We start from the raw sequence: 17,599 nt of genomic DNA on the forward strand, positions 1-17,599 counted from the left end.
TTAACATGAGGTATGGATAATCAGAAGAAAAGTGGGATTATAACTTAGCTGACAGTGTAGATGTAGCCTGTATTTACCTTATAGGTCAGCTTGACCAGCGGATAAAATATTCTCAGCACCAAGCAGGATAAGGCTCAGTGATGCAGAGCTATTGTACGAGCCAGTGACTGCAAAGGAAAGTCTTCAGGAAACAGAGGACATGTGGACGTTTGTGTCATATACAGAAAATTCAGCCTGGCCTGCATGCCAGATGATATCCTTCCATCTGGTGAAGCTGAAGATGCTGAGAACAGTGATAGGAGGAAGGGGATCGTACCCCAGTTAGATTTAGGCAGTTGAATGGAATAAAATATTTCTTGAAAAATGATTGATGAAGACTAGAGCTCATAACTTCTGGGGTAATTTTGTCACTTTTATCTTCAGGGTGGAGATCACTACATGCCAGGCTGCATTCCTTCATAGCATCTGAATCATTCTTATTGTCTCCACAAGCTGAAAATGAGAAACAGACTGGCAGAAAAGTTAAAATTTTCAAGGTGGAAAGAGTAGAGAATAGCCTGATTTTTTTTTATTATATTTTATTTATTTTTAACGTTAAAAGTTCTTGTTGCATCTTTGCAGACAATAATAAATGGGGTTTTATGATTCCTGTATTTAAGACAAAAGCAAAGTTTCCTATGTTTGGAAGGGAAGTAAAAGCACCTGAAAAGCTTACTCCAGCGCTGTCTACAGCCAGCCTGGCTTTCTGTGAGCTGCATGGGGAAGAAATATTTCCAAGGCACCAGTGGTTGCCATATCCTGCATGCAAAAAGATTCCATAAATGTCTGAAAACAGATGGAATGCAACTTTGGAGGAATAAATGGATTTTTAATTTTCTGAACATTTTGGATTCCATCTGGTTGAAGTAACTAAGTGACCTAGTAGAATACTTTTACCTTTCTCATATAATAGATAGAAACACAGCTTGCATTGCTATTGACAGACACATTCCCAGGTAATACACGGGTTTTACTTGCTCTCACCTTTGCTTACTTTTAACTGTTTTGACTGCATATCAAGAGATAACTGAGGCACCGCTTTATATATGTCAGATCTACTTGTTGACCCTCCCTCAATTCATGATTTGCCTTCTTGATAGGAAGGAGGAACTCTGAACCACCTGTCTAAGCTCACCTGACAGTAGCAGGAGCCTGAAGAGATGCACATTTTAGATTTATGTCCTTGTTATTTTTTGCTTTAAGCATGGGCACATTTAAAAAAATAAAACAAGATTAAAAAACAACAACAACAAAAAACAGTTCTTAATTTTCTGTCTTGTTTAAAGGCAGAGAATGAGTAGAGGCTTTGCATATTGGTACAAAAAAAAAAGGTGTGATATTTCTGTTTACTGGTCTTTTTGTTATTGCTGTTTAGAATGGTAAGCAAATAAGAATAAATGCATGTGTTTTTAGACAGGAAATGAGCATTTCTGCATGAATAGAAAATGCAGGCAACTTGAACTCACAAGAAGTCATAAAGTACACTACTCTATATAAAAAGTGGAAGGCCTTTGGTTTATGGAAAAGACACCATTTTTGTGCTTACCTCAGTGAAAACTAGAAAACAAATCTCTTCACTCTCCTTGAGAGAAAAGGTGGGTCTTTTGAATCACTAATATTTAGCCTCTATTTACTAGCTGCACAATTTATGAAGCCGATTATTTGGGATTGCCATTCAGGAAATTCTACTGAGAATAAGTATTTCCATGCTGATAAGTTCATAAGGAATAGTTAGGAGGATATCAACAATGTGTTTAGTATTAGTTTTCATGCTTCTTGGCACTTTGGAACATTTCTCAGTGTTTTTGATATGAATATGAATGAAATTTTGCAAAGAATGGGGAATAACAGCTCTTTTTATTTGCTTTAAGGGGCAGTTAGCAAGACTGTTCTCCAGTTTTTGAAGCAAGTGTGTTTGTGTTTCTGTAGAAACCCTTGCATTTTAAGATCATGAGTTTCAGCCTAGCACAAAGCCTGAAATCACTGAAAGATTTCACTTTTGCCTGACATATTAATGCTATGTAAAAAGTGTGTTTGCTCTGTCCTTAATAGGGCAAAATATAGTATTTCCACTACAGATAACTTTTGTATAAAGCTCTGGTCACCATAACCCCGTAATTCAAATGAAGCTTGTTTCTTCTCCCTGAAATTTGTGATTATGAACTTCTGACGATTGGCAGGAACACACACTGATGCTGCCAGCAAAACTCTGGATCCAGTGCAGTCATGTTTTAAGCATCTTTTGCTGGGATCTTGTAATAAGCTTGCCTTGTATGGCATTGAGACAATTGAATTCTCTTTCACATTATACACTTATATAATTGCATTACTGTCTCTGAAGCCTTTTTGCCCCCATAAATGATTAAAACTGCTGTAATACAAATTTGGACTTGGGAGACATATTTAAACCTCCTTATGCAGCATGTAAGTTGCTGAAAGACTCACTGGCTGCAAGTATGGAGGATTTGTTGTTTTGTGATTTTCTGGTAGTTTAGAGTTTTGTAAAAGAGAAATCTGTGTCCTACTAATAGTACTGATCACATGTTCCCTCATTTGTGTAATTGAGAAAATTACCAATATAATGAAAACAGCTCCATCTAAATAAGTTCTCTACCCACAGTTAATAAAATAGTATCTACCCTCAGAGACCTGGAATTTCTCTGCAAACCCTTTTAGTTAAACAAAGCATTTTGTGTACCTACAGTTAATGTGATATTTATTTTTTCATTATTCATGAAACAACTTTAATGTCACTGCTGATTTTCCTGGTAGGATGTTCAGCTCCAGCATACCAGAGCTCATGCTGAGATGTAGCTGAAGATGTCATTCACAATAAACATGAGCTGCTGTGACAATACGATGGCAGAAGGTGAAGAATCTCTTTTCTTCTGCAAGGGCATGCATGTGTCTCTGTCTGTGAGAGGGAGAGAAAGAGAGAGATTTGATTGTGTTTACAAGATTCATTCGAGGCACAGCAGGCAGTAGTCACATTGTAATATTCACCTTAACACAGATAATTTGATTTTCAACCTGGTTATCATGCATTTAGACATAACGATACATGAAAATATATGCTTTAGCAGTGCATTTTAAACAAGGTTGTACACTTTAAGTCGGAATATATTAGAGGTGAGCATTGATTTTAGCAATTGCGGAAGTCCGGGAAAGCACTGTTCAGCATTCAGCATATGTCACAAAATTACCAAGAGGGAAGCAAATTCTAATGGGTAGCTCTCAGGGACTGCTACCATTTCTAGGCTGAATTCAATAGGATGGGCTTCCCTGAATTTGAAGTCTCTCAGGATGCACGTGTATATCCCACTTAAGAGCCTCAAGCACGAATGAGATTTCTTTTTTGAGTCCTAGGTTGTGTCCTGACTTGAAAATTAAAGGTCAAAAAGTCCCACAGCATATCTGTGCTTTACACCAAGATGAAAATGAACTGCCTGGACAGAGGATGTTGTCTTGGGTCACCATGAAGAACTTGACCTGCCTAACTGATGTGACACAGGGAAAGAGGTATGTTGATGCTCATCAGGAGCAGATCTTCATTACCTCCTGGAACAGCATGAGAGATAAGGGGATTTATCAGCAATTTAATTATAGTCGTAACACACTGTAGTTGTAACACGCTTTATGCAAGACAAAAAGGAATCTGCTATTCACACTGCAATATTTCAAGCTCAACTTCAATCTAAAGAGTGTGGACGTGGTTGGGCATGATCTTGTGAATCATCTAAAGTGCATTCGCAACAAACAAAAGCCTGCATAATTCTCCTGAAGTCAATAAAGGTGAGCATGTTTATACGAATGGAGCATTTGGCCCAAATCCAGCTGGAGTCTTTGCATTATCACACCTCTGAATCTTTTGAGGTTTTCTCAGAGTCATTAATATTGAGGCTGTATAGTACCCAAGGTAATTATCCATTCCTGCTTGGGCCTGGCCCAGGAATTATTCCACAACATGTTGCCTCATTAGTATAATATAATAGAAGAGCAGAAACAAACTGGAAACCAGGAAAATGAGGGAGATAAAAGGAGAAGAGTGTGAAGAAAAACAAACTGGGGTGAGGTCCTCCGATGGTGTAAATCAGTGCAGCACTATTTGCCTTCAGTGAGGCTCTGCCAGTTTACCCCCTGTGATGCTCTGGCCCATGATTATTAGGAAAGTATGTTGTTGATATGCTCTATAATGGCTTCCATTACCAGCCCATGCTAAAAGAAGCAGCTGGTGAAAGTTATGTTTATGTTCCACAGATGGATCGGCAATGGCAGACACATAGCTCTGTGTCTGGTAAACAGGTGTTTGACTTTATATTTGCTAGCTAGCCAGAAGAAGTCAGATTCTCGGTAAGGGATGTAGACGAAGGAGATCAATTTAGTTGTTGAAAAGGAAGAAACAATTCTTTTTGGTTGCACTTTATCTTCTTTTTGAACGGTGTGTAGTGTCCCGAAATTAAGCCAGTCTTTTATCACATGAACCTGCATGGTCTAGTTGACAAGGAATTACAATCAGCAGAGGGACAAAAAGACCAAAACTTCTTCTTGCAAATGGTGCAATTCAAGCAGTATTCTCTTTTCTCCTTCCTTTCTTGCCTGTTTTCAGTGGGAGAGGTAAGTGGGTTTCAGTCAAAGTGAAATGTGCCTACAATGTAGTCAAAAACTTCCTATGCCAGAGAAACACCTTCACCAGTTGCTGCAGTACAGAACAAGACTCATTGAAATTACGGCTGAGTTTAGCTGTGGTTTTGCTGGGAGCTGGAAATATAATCCTTTTCTTAATAAGAAATGTTTTGCAAACCAATTCTGACACCTGTAAATTTAATACTTATGGGTGCACAGTCAGTGCAGAAGGAGAACAATTGCTTTTCAGCTCACTCAAAATAAACCATTTATTTTGACTGTGTTTATTCATTTCTGATTGCTCAGAAAACCAAAAAGCAGCTGGGATTTTTTTTCTGACCTCTGGATGACAAATATTTCTAGATGGAAGAATGGCAACATGTAAATCTCTGGGTGAATATCATTGAGGCTAAAATTCTTTAAACTCTAAGGATTTGGGAGTGTTTTCACAGATACCCAGCAGTAGGCTGAATACTCATTAATAACTAATATTATGACTCTCTGAATCACAGTGATCCAGATTCAGCACTTCTAGTTGCAAATCAGGTTATTATTTTACTCTTTGACCAGCTCTAGGGAAAGCTCCTTAATATGTAATGCAAGGAAGTAGCCTAAGGGAATAGAGCAGGCTGGCAGCGTGTGCCTAAGACTTTCCCACACTGCTACTGCACGTTCATCCCACTGGCAGAAGGTTAAGTGCATCTTGCTGACTCTTTGAAACTGGTGGCCAAGGTGTGGTCATGAGTTGTTGTCCAAGACAAGGGATGACCCAGGGTGCAGGAAGAGCAGCTGGGACAGCTGAGGAGCCCCGGGTATGTCTGAAGAGAAGTTCAATGTCAGTGTTGTTAACTCATTATCACACTTCTTTTATTGAAACCAAACTCCTCAAAGGGGTGGCTTTGGAATCAGCGCGTTATGTCGGAAAGGTAGCTGTTTAAATGAAGTGTAAGCAGCGTGTGTTTTCAAGCTTCTGTTGTAGACGTAATATATGAGGGAATAGTGAGAGCAGCAGGTGTTGTCGAAATTTATGGAGGAGCAGCCCCACAGGAAGAGCAGCGACAGTTACTGCAGCAGATGGTCTTGAGAATTATGAACGTGGGGCAGAGGCCCAGCTACCCATCTAACCCAGTCCTTGAGCAGGAACCAAGAAGATGTCGATTCTAGGCCTACATGGTCAACTCAAGCAGTAAGACTGGTAGTGGTCAGGGCAACCAGCTGCCCGAGATCCGTGCCAAACAAGCCTGACCCAAGCTGTGCATACTGATCTCTGAGCAGTGGTACTGCTGCCGACTAAGAGAGGTACATCTTGAACCAGTTGGGAATCCCAGAATAGAAGTACTGATAAAGGCTCATGGAGGAATTTAACTACCCAGACATCTGTTGAGTAACAAATACAGCTGAACATGCATCATCGCAGAGGTTCCTAAATTATAGTGAAGACAACTTTATGATCCAGAAAGTAGAGACTCCTGAGGAGAAGCCATCCTGGATCTACAGGAGTATATTAATGAAATTTGCAGATGAAACTTTGCAAGTGCATTAAAAATACAGCAGCACCATGTTTTAGTATTGAACTTTAGCAGAGTATCATATGTGTTTAGAGTGGACTGTCATCCACATCCATTTATTAATTTTTATTATTCCATAAGTAAATGAAACTTCAAGCCTATCTTCTACTGACTTTAAAACTGTTTGCATCATCCATGCATGCCAGACATTTGAGATCTGCAGTCTCTTAACTAATATACTCTGCAAGCATCTCTCTTGGACAACATACAGCTCATGACAGAGACCTAGAGAATTAAAATAATGGACAGATAATAGCACTGTGCCAGTTCCCTTCAAAGATGCAAGTGCATACCTTTTCAGAAGAAAAATCATTTGAAACAAATGTTGAATGGGATGAAGAATCTTAAGAAGCAGAAATATTGAAAAGATAATAACGAACAGCAAATAAGACATGAGTTTTCAATAAGGCACAATAACAAGGGAGGCCTATAAAATTTTGGAGTACAAACAAAGAGATATGACATCACCGGGTAAAGTTCAGATAGGGCTTTTTCCCCCTTGTTGGTATCAGGCAATATGAAATAGGCTAGCGCATTCAAATGGGCAACAAAAGGTTGGGCTGATATTCAAGATGAACTTCTGGCAGTAGAACTTAGGAACTGGTGAAAAATCTTCTGCAAGTTTTGTTTCATAACGGCACTGGGGGCGGGGGGGGGGAGGGGGGGAAGGGGAAGCCCGCCCACAACACTTTTTAGTTCCTAAAGGGAATCTCTGAAATCCTAGCGGAAAAATTTCTCTTAAAATTTCTCACATAAATCAGCTAATCTTTCCTATCCTCACAGAAAAAGCAGCCTGAATGAATCCTGCCTCATTCCGCAGATTCAATACACGGATAATGCAGGTTTATTCTCTAATGATTCATTTCCTTACATCTGGAGAATGTGTCTTTTGAAAATTTAGGGGGGGAAAAAAACAGCATTTTTTTTTCCTCTCTTGCCAAGTCTTAATTTGATGCATTCATTTCTTTATTACCATTCTGTCCCAACATTTATTGTCTCAAACACTACACAGCAAAATCTTTTTCTCATCTCTTCAGGAAGGTAACGTTTCAATTTACATTTGTAATAGCGAGGTATGATCATCTCAGTGGGATGGTAACCTTAGTAATCTTCCTGGTAAAACGCCGTTCATTAGCTTTATGATAAAATATGCCCACGTTATAAATATTTCCAGAAAAGAATAAAACTTTTCACTTTGTCTGCATTAATTCTGACATCTGCTATAGGTCATATACAGAAAGAAATCTACTTCCAAAAGTGATTCCAATTTATTGTATTAAGACTATTATCAAATAATTCCACTCCACCTGATCAAAGGCTTTCTCAGCATCTAATGTTAATATCATTCATGGTCCTGAGCCTTTGTTTTTTCTAAGATTCTAGACTCCCCAAAACATCACCTGAAAGGTCACTGAGAGGTCTGGGAGCGTTCAGTTCTTTGATGAGAAGAAGGCAAGAGCTCCTTTTAATCTTAATATTCAACTTGAGTATACCCCTCACCTCTTCTCCACCCCCACCCCCCCAAAAAAAAAAAAAAAAAAAGAAATCTCAGGAAGACTGATCTCAGTCCAGGAAGAAGCAATAGTGGAAGATTTTTTTTTTTTTTTTTTTTTTTTTGTCGAAGGTGCAATCTAAGAGCTACCTTTGGAAGCAAGGAATTTGGAAAGAGATGAAAAAATGAATGAGAATCCCTCTCTGGTTATTATTTCTGTCTGAATTCCATTTAGAACTGGAGTCAGACAAAAAAAGATTGGACACAAACATGCTATCAACAAGACAGCAGCAGTGATATACAAACCAGCACTAATAAACTCTCTTGATATGTCTAGGGAGCCCTTCTAAAGAAAGCCTACAAACACCTGCCTGAAGGCTCTTCTTGCTTTAGGCTGGATGGATTTGCTTGCTGTCCTCGCTCTAAGTTAATTTGTAATCTACAAATCCAGTTGGCTATTAAGACACAGAAACAAAACTTAAAGGTTAAAAAAGAAAGAAAGAAAGAAAGAAAGAAAGAAAGAAAGAAAGAAAGAAAGAAAGAAAGAAAGAAAGAAAGAAAGAAAGAAAGAAAGAAAGAAAGAAAGAAAAGAAGAAAGAAAAAAAGAAATATTTTTGTCTGCTGCACCTGAACAGACATACACAGTTGCTGAACTGAGTCTGTCTGGGGTTTCAACACTGTAGTGGGAGCAAAGGATGGTAAGAAAAGTCACTTGTGGATCCCAGTTTCTATAACAGAAGGTGCAAAAGGTGCTGCATTGGCCTTGAGCAAGGTAACTACCCTGGAAAGTACTTAGCTGAAACTCTTTCCTGACGCATTGACTCATGCCCTCCACTTCAGCAAAGCCAGATTACAGCGATTTGCCAACGATTTTGTGGCTGCAAAATGCAGAAAGGTATTTTAATTGCATTTTCCCCTGTGATCAGTTCTGTTGCCATATTCTGTGGTTGAAATCTTCTTCCAACGCTTTAACTAGAACAAAGACTCGCTCGGCTATTCTGCCCCATTGCCCTTCCTCTCCCCCACTCCAACTGGTCCAGGTTGTTTGGGTGGAAATGCTGCTTTTATCTAAAAGGCTTTTTGCCTAGGAAGTGACTGCAGATGAACAGTGCTGACAGGAACTCTTTGTAATCACTGACGGGGCTTTTCTCACTCAATGTACATTTCCCAAAGGAAGTACAATGAAAATTTTGTATCAGGTTTTGAAATGGAGTGGTGCAAACTGCCTCAGAGACATCAGTATACTGATCTACCCCAGCTGAGTTTCCTGAGCTGCACGGAGGAGGACAAAAAAAAAAAAAAAAAAAAAAAAAAACTTCGTCTAATATGTGAATCAGCTGTTTACTAATCAGGGTAATCAGGGGGATCCAGATTCTGGTGGTTTTACTTCCGCAAAAGGCAGGAAAAAGGTTTTTATCACATTTTGCCTTGTGACCAGCTCTGAAGCCTTCCTGGCGGTTGAAACTTCAGCTCAGTCTTATTTGCAGTTGTACAAAACTAGTTAAACTCCTCGTGCTCTCCACCCATATATACTCACTGTGAGTTGTGAGAATGTCTCCAACTCACCTCGCTTACCTTTATGGCCTGTCTGGTGGAGACACACAGGTGATGATCTTCAGCTCCCCGAATGGGCCCCCGGGAGAGGTGGCCTTTCTCTCCGAGGTCCCCTGAGTCGCCTGGTGGAGTGGTTTGCCTCCTTCTGTCAAATAGCACTCATGTTACCTGCTGGAGGTTGACACCGCTCCTGCAAGGTCAGAAAGATGTCTTTCGTATCGGATGCCAATTCCCATGAAATGTTTGTGTGGAAGCAGGACTTGGATTTAGTCTGAGGAGGAGGAGTGGGGGTGGACGGACGGGCTGATTAGGTCCCCTTAGTTAGATTGGATCTAGTTCCTATCTCGTGCTAATCCACCCCAGACTCCTGGCGGTAAGATCCAAAGCAGCATAAAGCAGATAACAGGAGAAGGCTGAGGGGGCTAGTCAGGGGTGTTTGTAAATAAATCTGGAACCTGGGATCTGCAGCCTGCTTGGTTATGGTTTTGTGAAAACACAATTACAGCATAAAATGAAAGCAGGCTGTGCAATGAAAACAAGAGGAATGCCATCACCCAGGTTGGCTTGTACTGCAAACCACCCTGGTCAATCATCCGAGATGAATGGAGGTATCCGCTGAATAACCTCAGTTTGCAACTTTTATGTGAAGGCTTGATAAATGAAGTCAGGGAGAGGTACAAGAAAGTGATTAAAACCAGCCTGCGCAAAAGGCAATGATAACCTCCCTGAGCTTGAAACTTTTTTTTCCCCCTTCTGCCTGAGTTTGTTGGATAATTAACCCTTTCGTCCTTCGGTCTCTGTACACAAACATTTGTATATCTATACAGAGCAGCTGCCTCCTGACAGACAATTTGTCACTGGTCATAAATCGGACCCAGTGACAAGGCACACCACTTCCAACGGGGGTGCTTACAGCTGGCCACTAGGATCTGGAGGAGCAGAAGACCTTTTCCAAAGTTTAGCTCTTATTTCTTGTCTCTGGGCTCTCTGTACTGCCCAGTGACAGCACTTAAGCACCTGCTCTTAGGCGACCTCCTGGAAGAACATGCCCCAGGTCACAGTGGCCAGATAACTTATAGTGATGCTGGTCTGTTGTCATAGTCAGCTTGGATGGCATCTTGTTGTCACTTAAGCAAAAGGCAATTCTTGCAGTATTGTCAGGTAGGAGCCAGAATTTTTCTTTGTTGACCTGGAACCATCATCTGCCATCTCTTTTGGTAAAATTGGTTACTGACTTGCAGGATAACCCAGGCATGCAGAAAAACATAGTTAGAGATAAATAGATTTTCTGTTCCTAGAGTCCATTGTGCTCCTAGGTGCTTGCAAGGGATCAGCAAAGGTGTCTAACAAGGAAACCCTTATCCAAATGTGGTCAGAGGCTGCTTATAGTTTGGTTGCTTCATTTTTTTTTCCTGCGCAACTGCATTAGGATACCAAATCAGTCACTTACAGAAAAAAAGCTGTCTGAGATGGGGTCTCAGGTGAAGATCTAGAAGTAAGCATTAACAAAATACACAGAAGCTTTCTTGCATGTCAGAGAAAGAAATACAATAGAAAGCATTACACTTTTATTTGGGGGGGAAAAGCCTAGACTTAACCCAAAGAATGGCAGCAGCACCACTGCCTGCATTGAACAAAGCTGTTTATACCCTTACTGAGAAGCAAAATCTCAGCTGAGAAATGTCAACAGAGCTTTTACGACAGCCTGAAAATTAATTGTCCTCTGAAATAGCAGTCCTCAATTTAGGCTTAATCTCTGTTGCATTACTCAGGTAGCTATTGTGAAGTATCACCCCGCTTGCTGCTCTCGCTGACAGTTTCTATATCCCTTCACCACGCCCACTGGAAGGAAAACAATCACATAAATCCCTCTTTCAGGGCATGCTCAAACTCGTTTCTTATTGTGGGGCAAATTTATGGTCGCATTTACCATGTAATCTTTAAAGGGGACTGGCTGGTGGTTGAAGGTCTAAAATTACAGATGACCTGGGTGTAAGCAAAAGTGGATTTGTTAAAAAAATCTGTATTTAAGGGAGGAGGGAGGGGAGTGAGAGAGGAAAGCTTGATGTTCCCTGTGTAGTTTATGACCTTTCCTAAAAAAAAATACCCTTCAAGAAAGGTAGAAAAGCAATTTTCATTCTGCGGCTCTAAATATCTGTTTATCCCGCTGCCATGATGTGAGCATGCCCAGTTGGGATGATTTAGCACTCTGCTGATGACTACCAACGGAAGGACTTCATGTGAAAAGGTAGTCTGCCACAGCTAATGGGCTCTTGTTTCAAAGGGATGCTGTGTGTACATTACTAGTGTATGGAGAAGGTGCAGAAAGGCCTCAGCAGACATTAGGAATGGAGTGTTGTTGATGATGAAAAGGCACTTTGCTGTTGAGGGAATGGTGGGAGAGAAAAGGCGTATCTGTCTTTTTGATTAGAAATGCATGCTTCCTTTCATCATCTTAGCTGAAAAATTGGCTTCTGCTCTTGGTTTATGAAACCATTTTTCTTTTCCCTTCCTTCCCAGGTTTGCAAACTCTTTAATAAATTAGTTACTGTGAGGTGCATGGGTGCAACAATCACCTTAGAGGCTTTTCCCAAATGCATCTTTAATATTTTATAAGTATTTAAATAGATTTATTCAATGAGAACAGCCTGATTTATTAACACTGGCACTCTGGCATGGAAAGGGGGTTCAATACAAATGATGTTGTGTCAGAAATTTTTAGCAGCTAGATCTCAATTTACCAATGGATTCTCGGAAGTCAGGAAATAATAGGACCCACCCCATGTTAATATTTAATCAGGCTTTGGTGCCAGATAGGAGAAGCTGAGACACAACTAGGGGAGCCCTGTATTACATTAAAACATACATCATGTGTGTTCACTTCTTAGATGGGGGAAGGGGGGGGGGAATGGGTCAGTTATTATGGCAAGTGCAAGGTTCAGACCTGCTGAATAAAGATGCTTTGTCAGGCTCTGAGAGCTGACCAGATGCAGTCAAAATCTCACCGCAGACATGTGCTGGAAACCCTAGTGACCAAGAGTAAAACTTGTTTCCCTCTTGATGCCACAGGTCCAAGGAATACCTCTCCTTGTGCCTAATCAGAAAATAATGGATGACAACAGAAACACTGATAGCAGGGCAGCTCTGTAAAGCAGTTTGGAATGATGCAACAAGAAGGATGCTGCCAAAGCTGGTACTGTCCTATGTAACTAGTACACCAAGGGGTAGGGGAAGAGTGGGTCCCCTATAGATCAGCGTGCTTTAGGTCACTGCCTTGAATTATGCAAAATTCTTTTTTGCCCTGAAGTGCTGTGTGAGGTTATTTTTATTTAGCCTGGTACATTACCCTCATAAAAATAAATAGGTTTTATTTCTGTACGGAAACACCAAACCGCTTTCTCAATGCGGGTTTTGGGTATAAATTTAAAATGCAAGGAAGCTCAGAAGTGAAGTTTGTCACTGTAGTGTTCTCTCACTTGAATGGAACAGATGAACAGAAGGGCATGATTGCAAAATAGCTCTGCGCATCAGCAGGACTTTCCTAAATCACTGCACCCAGTGTGGAGCAATTCAGATGAGTTAGGAGTCTGCTCAAAAACTGACAACATCTTATTCCTGCTGAGTATCACTGGCACTGCCTCCTCAATCCATCCCACAAGGCCGGGGGCTACAGAGGTGAATGAAGAGCAAAGAAGAAAGCTTCAGCCAACCACAGCAGGACTGATCCTGGATAAAGAGGAGAAAAGAGGACATCTTGGATGCCACGGATCTTTTCCTGGAATATTTCAGGATGACCCAGCAGTGAAGAAACCCTCCAGTGGTCAAGACTGCCTGGCCATAATTGCATGCTCTTGTGTAAGGGTTGAGTTTTTAAGAGGGTGTGAACTAGAGTAGTGTGGTTGAAGTGACCGGAATAACACTGGTGGGCACTGGCTGCAAGTTTGGGCTGTAGTTGCAGTCATGGTGGCAGTGAGGTAGTCTTCTGGTGGGAACTTCATTCATTTCCTTTTCTCACTTAAGAATGTTTATTTCTACCACTTTAAACATACATGTTTTTAGTTTCCCTGCATGCTTGCTTTATTTAAAGAAAGAAAGAAGAGTTGAATTGCTAGTGCTTTGCAATGTTATTATTAAGAAAATTGGACTATGCTACGGTAAGATGACTGGGTCAAGAAAAGAGGCTAGTTCACACATCTGGTTCTGCTAAATTTTGGTTGGAGTGGTTTATCGTAAGGTTAGATTACCAGGACAGAACCCATTTGTTTATGTGTGATAGCTGCCTGCTCCTGCTGGCATAGCGTTAGCAATCCTTTAAACTGAATGCTTTTTCAGTGGGAAGATCCATGGCCAAGTGGAGAGGAATGCTAGGTGTGATTTTTTTATGTTGGTAATGGTGAAGTTGAATTTGTGTGGGTTGTAAATCTGAGAATATTTTGGTGAGGTGCTGGTAGTTGCAGAACAAGTTCAACTCTATCTGTATCAATCCTTATGGAACTGATGAATGGGAATACTGACTAACTTAATGTAAAAGCACCTGTACCAGCTGTGAGAACGATCATAGGTTGGAAAAGGATAAACTTTGTTCTGTTCCAGGGAAGGAGTGTGAAAGAGTTATATGCTTGCATGTGTTGGGGACAGCAAGTACAGAAGGATCTCCTCAAGCATCAGTGATGCTTGCCACAAAACTAACTCCCGTTTCAGTGAATTCACTGATATTCTTTTTTAACCACTGCAATTTTTTGCCTCTAATTGTAACATCCTTAGGAACAGCATGTTCCATCTTCACTGTGGCATACTACATCTGAGGTGATCTGTTTGGTAGGCATTTCCATATAGCTACAAGCAAAGAAGATTATTTCAGTTTTATCTAAGGAGGAGAATACCATCATCTACGCCAAACTTGAATACCTATTAATAGATTTGAAGTTTTTTTAAGTTATGGCTGGATGGGAAAGAAATACAGGAGAAAATATCAGAGACAACAAGGGACATTTCACAATTCATGTATCTTAGTTGTATTGATATTAGAAAAAATATTGGAAAAACATGCTACAAAAGCATTGTAGAAAGTGAAAGAATCTGATATAGATTTTCAGCAAAGTCCCATAGTTCAAAAGTTCATCTGGACTTCTTACCGCTAAAGAATTTGACTGGCTAGAAATATGCCTGAAAGCATCAAAATTTCAGCCCCTTCTTTATTAGTAGTAAACGAAACAGAGGAACAGATCCTGCAGTCTTCCATTGATCAGTGGCTTTCTTGGAGAAATGGTTTCTCTCTGGTTTCTGGGACAGTTACAAGGTACTATTTGCTGTGTGAGCGAGGCCAAGGTGGTTATCTCAGAAATCTGAATGTGATTTTAATTAGAGCTTTTATTATTGGAACAGCTGTAACCATGATTGTAACAGTCAATTATATATGGAGCTTTACTGGCAAAGGGTGTTTAATATTAAACAATCATTGCTAACCGTGAACATACCTGATATAATAATGAACTTTATTTGAAAGATCAGCATAAGATAAAGGAGTTAAATTTAGCTGTACAGTCCGTAACAATAACACAAGGGGATATCATGAATTCCTTTTATTTGGAAACAGAAAACGCCAAATGTTGTTAGATTATCTTTTTGAGAGCATAAAGTAAATGTTTGGTAACCAGAGATTTGTATTGCTAGCGAGAATCACTTTCACTAAAGCTGCAGTAACTGAATGTTTAAATGTGCAGGGTTGAACTGTCAAAGCACGTAACAACATCTTTAAATAAAATGGAAGCGGCTACAGCCGCCTTTATCTGTGTCGTCCTCTGACAACTGCTTAAGGTTCAGCTCTGCTCCCATTGAAGTCGGCGGAGAATCTCCCATTAACCTGAAATGATTCACGGCACGGCCTTACCAGAGAGAAAAGGAGCGGTCTCAAAGCGCAGAGGAAGGAGCGCTGCTGTCCCACAGCACGTGAGTTATTTATACCAGTACAGAGCGGTGCTGCCAACCCGCAGCATTCATAATTGGGACTCAGACCCCTTGCAAGAGCGGTGTCGAAGACACAAGCCTTATTCCCTGCCATGAGATTGGTTTTTCGGTCTTCCAGTTCTAAGTCACTGGACATCGCTTGCAGTTATAATACCTATGTTCTCAGCTTAACTAAAGGATCAGAAAAGCTCTTGCACTATTTTTAGTTTATTTTAATTACAGCTGACATTGTCTGATAGTCAATGGTAAGCTCAAATCAAAAAGACATTTGGCAAAATCTGCCCCAATTGTCCTATGAAGCACTGGGAAGGTAAGTGCTGGCAGGGACATATTTCTGATACAGCAGGGTTTGGATTTTTATTTATTTATTTATTTTAATTAACTTGATATTTGCATCAATGGTTATGCGGACTATTTGGCCTGAAGCTTGAGGCCCCATGCAAACAAGGAGGCAGAGCGTAAAGTGGCCATTGGACACAGGGACAAGGCAGGTTGCCCTAAGTGTGATGGGCCCCTTGCAGTGGGTTTTACCCATGCCCGTCCTCCAGACTGCTTCTCCACTCTGGCATGAGGACAAACCACATCTCCTCAGTCTCCTTTTTTCAGTTCCCAGGAGCTAAACTACAAGCCAGCACTTTGAAATGATATTTGGGCTTGGGTCTTTCTCTTCAGTTCCACTCTCCTTCTGTTGCAACTCGGCAGACCAAGATTCTGCAAACAGGCGATGTCTTTATCAGTACATAAACTGAAATACCCTAACCAGAGCTCCCTCCTGCTTCTCAGTTTCCAAAATGCAGCTCAAGTTCTTAATTGGGTAACCTGAACTTCTCTGTAATCTAGGTATCAGTGTGCATGGATGTAATGGACATGTCAGTGCTGTGTACGCTAACACTTTAAGTCATATAATGGGTCTGTTCACTGGAAGAATAAACACACCATGCAATTTAACTGCAAACTGGGAGGGACGCAGAGGAGAAAGTTAGCTGAAAGGTTATCTCTGATGTAAAAGCAGTTATTTTCCTTTTGCAGATTTCGGGGGTGATCTGCAGCAGTGGTATTCTCCTGAATTTTGAGACTTGTCCAATTATGTCATTTGAGAGGTGGGGGGAAAGGATTGCTTCTTGCAAGCACTTTTCAGCTCGTAAGATGCTTTTGTGTAGCCTGTGCAAGCCTACAACTGAATATTGCAAATACAGTACTTCTATGCAGAGGAAAGGATTAGGAAAAAAAAAAAAATGAATGTGTGAAATATAACAAAAGGCAGTATTTGGAATTGCACTGTTAGGAGACACAGCTGAAGTCAATGGGAGTTTGATCCATGAAAGCACAGCAGGACCGAGCCATATATAGGAAAGCACAATCTGTCAAAATTAAGTGCGTAGTTTATGGTATGCTTTTTGTTTGAAATAACATATTACCTCCTATTTATAGTAAAGCAGACTAAACAGTTCTATATGTCTGCATTTAAAATTTTCAGACAGAGAGTAAGGATACCTTTTACCTGGAAATTGTAGACTCGGAGCTCAAAATTGTTAGCAGCAATATAAATGAATACCTGTGATTTTACAGGCATATAAATCTAAAGCTTCTGCTTACATAGCCCTGCTCTGGCTGAAGTATTGGCTGGATTTGCAGATCACTGCTGGAGGACTACTAGGAAACAAATGAACTTGCAATGCATAGTATCTTAAAGGAAACTATAAATGGGATAGGTCAAGGACTAGGCATGTAAGCGACAGGAAAAAATCTTCCTTTTAGTTTATACAACTCCTGCTTCCATGTCTGCGCAGATTCCTAATAAGGAATAGTAACTTTTCGAGGCACTAGGCCTGTACATATTTCCTGACCTTATAATTCTCACAGTTCTAGACATTCCAAGGTAGGGGGTCATTCAGACAGAGTTGTAATTTCTTGTGCATATTTATTTCCAAAGTATCTTTTGCATAGTTTCCCAGTGAAATCATGTGCTGGAGCTGGGGAATGCTAAATAGGTTATTTTTCAAGCTTGCATATAAAGGGCCTGTCAAAGTGGACTGTTTTGGACTTATCAAGCAAAAGTGCCAGAGCCAAAGCGTGATGTTTGGGGCTTGTCCTTCCCAATGCCGCTGCGAGCTGGGCTCCCAGCTTTCCAACTGGGGGTGGCGTAAGGAGGCTGAGGAGCTCGGGTTTTGTTATCGGTGAGGATTTTAATGATGTTAAAAGGCTTGAATGCCTAGTTGGCTCAAGAGGAGTGTGACCTGAGCCTTCCCCCAAAAGTACATCTTGTTAACCCTTCAGGGTTAGATTCAATGCTCCTTTTCCTTCACATTCTGTAAATAAACACTACAAATTTTAGGGGAAAAGGTTATAGAGGCCC

General features: G+C 40.6%; 1 long non-coding RNA gene across 4 annotated transcripts in view; it reads left to right on the forward strand.

Annotated features, from left to right (window-relative positions):
• The window catches only part of LOC311434716, a 277,684-nt gene that overhangs the window by 205,172 nt on the left and 54,913 nt on the right, over nucleotides 1-17,599 (forward strand). For 2 of the 4 annotated variants that reach the window (XR_014691666.1, XR_014691667.1), the window contains one exon: nucleotides 3,406-3,558. The exons of the other annotated variants lie outside the window; for them this stretch is intronic. This is a non-coding gene — a long non-coding RNA (uncharacterized lncRNA). The remainder of the gene's footprint in view (nucleotides 1-3,405; nucleotides 3,559-17,599) is intronic. 4 annotated transcript variants of the gene reach the window in all.

Source organism: Aythya ferina (genome assembly GCF_964211825.1).
Source record: "Aythya ferina genome assembly, chromosome: 3".
NCBI classification, from domain to species: Eukaryota; Metazoa; Chordata; class Aves; order Anseriformes; family Anatidae; genus Aythya; species Aythya ferina.